We start from the raw sequence: 4,527 nt of genomic DNA, 5'->3' as shown, positions 1-4,527 counted from the left end.
CTTTCTCTCAGTCCTAGGAAGGAGGCAATGGCAAACCACTTCCAAACCAGCCTTGCCAAGAAAACTGCAGGGACCTGTCCAGGCAGTCTCTGAGAATCAGACGTGATTGAATGGAGGAAAAAAAAAGTATAATATATGGATTTATGGTGCTATCATGATAGAACTTGTAAACAAATAAAACTACTTGTTGTTTCCTAAAAACATTGTCAGGATTGTGTAACAAAAGCCACTTCCCCTTTTTCAACACCCCTTGGAAATTATATTGTCCGTTTGACTTGGCCTGGCTTGTTCTTACCAGGAGTTGACTTTGCTATCTCAGTAGCATCTTACTGAGATAGCTGGAAATCAAAGGAAGGACTCAGCGTGCTGTTTCTGAGACGAGTTTATTATGTATGTTTGAATGCATTTTTAAAGCTCTCTTGTGAAATGTGATTTTTGCTTTTAGCTGACATTTATCTTTTTTGTTCACTACTCAACACATTTACCACTTCAATATACAAAGATAGCATTCCTCCCTCCATGTCACCATCTCCAGGAAATATTCCTTGAAATAAATGTGTGGTAAAAGCATTGATGCTTCCTTGTTTAACTGAGTAAAGGCTATCCTAAACTGAATTTGCACAAGCAAGAAAAGATACCTTGTTCTTCTCACAGCAGAAGAAAAGTCGTATCTGAAGCATCCAGGCAGGTGGGATTAAAAAAAAAAATGTTAAGATAGGAGTTGCAACCATGTGATTGTAGCCTCACCCCTATTTTAATGCATCACAATTCATGTTAAAAGGGGCTGGGCTTTGATTGTGCAGTTGTGGGCATCATCTTGTAATGTTAAGGGAATCTAACTTAGGCAAAAGAAAGGTTGTGCTGTATGGCAAAGTACATTCAAGAAAGGATTACACAAAATTAAGACTCTGCTATCCAGAGACCTGAGATTGCCTATAGCTAAGGCAAGGGTGCATCTCAAGAAGCTCTGGCTTAAACATCTTTATTTTCTAGTTACGCAATGTTGGTTTAATGATTGTGAATTGGTTCTAAGTTTTCCTTATGGTCTTGATTTTTCTAGATCTCTTCAATTAGATTTTCAGTATTGAATCTTTAGTCTGTGTTAGAATCTCTCTCTCTCCCTCTCCTCACTGCCTGTGTGGATTCAACTGCCTGTTTCTCCTGACTTCATTTACAACAGATGGTAACTTTTCTGCTTTTCCTCTCTTGCAACAGGGCAATACTTTCCTTGGATTTAAATCAAACTAATGTTCATGGCTTTCTCAAAAAAATGTGGAAATTGTATCTTGATGAGAATCTTTGCAAGGCTGTTTATGTAAAACATCCTTCTAGCAGGGAAGAGCCTTCTTCAGTAATTTTGAAAGCTCATAGCCTCTTTGCATGAACAAGTGGAATAAAGGTATGCAATGGACTTCTTAAAGTCTGGGAAAGAGGGTAATGGCTTTAAAAATAGTATAGGCTTGCGATACCTGCATGTTCCTCCTTTATCAAGAAATCAGATAGCTTCCTTTTCATATCAACAGTCAGTTAACAGGAAGATCAAAGCATCCCTACCCTAACACACTTTGTGATAAATGGGATACTAAATGTAAATATATCAAGCTTTTGCTGGTCATTGACCAAATAAATGGATACATACTACTACTAAAATGTATCTAGCTGCTAAGATTTCTGTAACCTAACCTAACCCCTATGCTTCCTTTTCAATAACTCTGGTTAATAAGACTGGGTGAGAATCCAGCTTTCTTCACTATGAGTAGCTGCTAAGGGCATGACAACATGCCAGCTTTGACTCCTCTCGATGGCACTCTGTGCATAGGGGGTGACTGCACTTCTCAGTCTCTGTATACTTGCTCTCTACATAGGGAGGGTGTTAAGAAGGTAGATGAGGTAGTCTTAATATGCTTATCCCTTCTCCCTTCCATGTGTGCTCAGTTTCTATTTTTAAGAGTAGAATAAATATAAGCTTAATTTCCTGTTTAATCCACCTGCTGATGTAAGGTCACAATATTTCCTGAATTCATTTGAGCACATCATTGTCTATTAAAGGGTAATTTAATGGGTAATTCCAAGAGCACCAATATGGCAGTAATGGTGCTGTTTATGCTGCAAATTGCTTTAAGGCGAGTGAGTGCCTTGAAATATGGCTTTCTAAAATTGAACTGCTCTTCAAGATCAGAGGCATTCACTGCTGTACTGCCATGTTACGATAATTTTATGTCTTTTGAATAGTACGTTTTCCTAATTGGTGTCATGTTCTGCCCCATTTGTCATAAGGGTAGTTCTGTGTCTTTTTTTTTTTTTTTAATTTATTTTTCAGAGCATATAAAAATACTGGATCTATTTTATCAGTATGACACAGAAAATTATTTTATGAACAAGCCAATAAGCAAGTAAGCTCCAAGAGGATGTGATCCAAATGCCATCGAAATCAACTGGAGTGTATCCATTGACTTTTGGTAGGTTTCAATCAGGCCAAATATAACTCTAATCTTCCAGCTTCAAAATATTTGTTATGATTTTTATGTGCATGAGGAAAGAGGACAGTCATACCTCATATTAAATGCTTCTGTTGTTATCTTGGAATGGAATACCTCTGGAAGGATTTATCACCTCTGACAAAGATAACAGCAGCACTTTGCTATGAAATATCATTAAATTGGACCATAATTATGAAATCCAGTTCTCTGAGGCTTAGGATATTTTTGGTAAGGAAGGCCTTTACTCATCTGAAGTTCTAGAAACATCCTTCAACTTTTTTTATTCTATGGCAATGAAAAAAAAAAAAAAAAAAGACAGACTGTGTACATGAAACAGATATTCAGGCACAACCAAGTTCCCCAGCAGCCTATAATATACACATTTGTTCTCCTATACCCTATATTGGCAAAAAATGTCAATGTAGGTATAACTTGAGTCAATGTAGGGTATAACTTACTTTTACAAGAAAATAGCATCCTGTTATTTCCATTGTTCATATGTTTTTTGAAGCCATATGATTTAACTACACAATCAAGAAGGTACTCTCCTAAATATTCTGCTTCTTATTTGAAGATTTTCTGAGCTGCAGCATCTCAGTTCTGCAGAATGAAAAATTGTCACTTTTTTTCATCTGCATGAAGTTCCATGTTTCCTCTCAAATGGCATTGTTAGCCCTTTGAGGCTAACCTGCCTGTTTAAACCAAAAGCACACTTTCACATGCAATTCTCTCTTCAATTTTCTATCCCTTTTATTTTCCTCCCAATCTTTTATATTTTATTTTCCTGCTTCATGGTAATACACATAGCTCTTATAATAAAATTAAAAAAACACCAACATAAATATAACAAAGAGAAAAATGCCAAAATGAGTTGATGACACTTTTTAATTGTTGATAATTACATCTGCAAGTATCTATGTGGGGGACATTTTAAAAATGTTCCATGTTTATTTCAGATTTTCAAAACAATGCCCATTAGTACAATTTTGTTCTCTAAATGCAATCTTGTTCCAAACTAGTTGAACTGCATGAGATTTTCATGGCAAACACAAATAATATCTACAGTTTTTCACATTCACAACAGCTTTCTGCTGGCTCAAAGTTTCTCCCACCTCTCTGTGTGACACAACCAGGTGTCTGGCCTAGCTAGAGTGATCTATGATGGCAATGCTAATTTGAAATGTTTATCCTTGGAATTCCTCCTTAAGAATATAGATTGCTTCTTCAATTAGAAAATTGATAAATTCAGCTCAGGATGAAATTAAGTAGTGGCAATCTGTGTCTGAACAACAGGAGAGTCATTGTACAGTTTAGGCTTTTTCAAAATTTAAATTCCTATATCATTTTATTGCTAAGCTGCTTCACTTTTGGATAAGTTTATCAGAATAAAGGAGGGAACCACTGAGCTTATGCCAAATCAGGAACAATTCAGTTAGGTCCCAGGTTTTGCTCATAAAAATAAAAGAACAATGGGGTCCGCTTTAATAGAAAAGCAGCCAAAGAAGGAACTCTAGAAACCATCTTCTTCTTGCATCTCCTGCAGGACCAACACTACCATTAGGTAAATGAGGAGTGGCAGATGTTGGGAGGCAGTAATGGAAGTCCTGTAAGTCATTTTGTTGGAAGACCGAGCTATTACTATTTTCAAACCCCTATTTTTTTCTGCTGTCCTTAAGTGTGGAAAATGGTACTATTCCAGTGCAAGTATCAGAGTCAAATTGTACTGCCAGTCCAGTCTACTTCTGTATGTGCCATTGGATGGTACATTTGCATTCCTTATTTTTTGAATGATTATTTATTATTATTATTTGAATTTTGATTACATATCTTTGGATCAGACAGCAGTACATTTTGGGCTGGCCCTGATCTAATGATATCCATACACTTCATCCTTCTTCTCCATAATTTTATGGGACTTTCCCAAAAGTGACAGTCAATGGAGCATTAGTCAAATAAAGAAAGGTGCAGTATGATATACCATGTCATGTTTTGTCATCCAAATACCACCATTCTAGTTCACAGGTAGATTCAGGAAGTGTACTTTTGA

Source organism: Candoia aspera, chromosome 3 (genome assembly GCF_035149785.1).
Source record: "Candoia aspera isolate rCanAsp1 chromosome 3, rCanAsp1.hap2, whole genome shotgun sequence".
Taxonomy (NCBI): domain Eukaryota; kingdom Metazoa; phylum Chordata; class Lepidosauria; order Squamata; family Boidae; genus Candoia; species Candoia aspera.
This window is presented reverse-complemented; position numbering follows the sequence as displayed.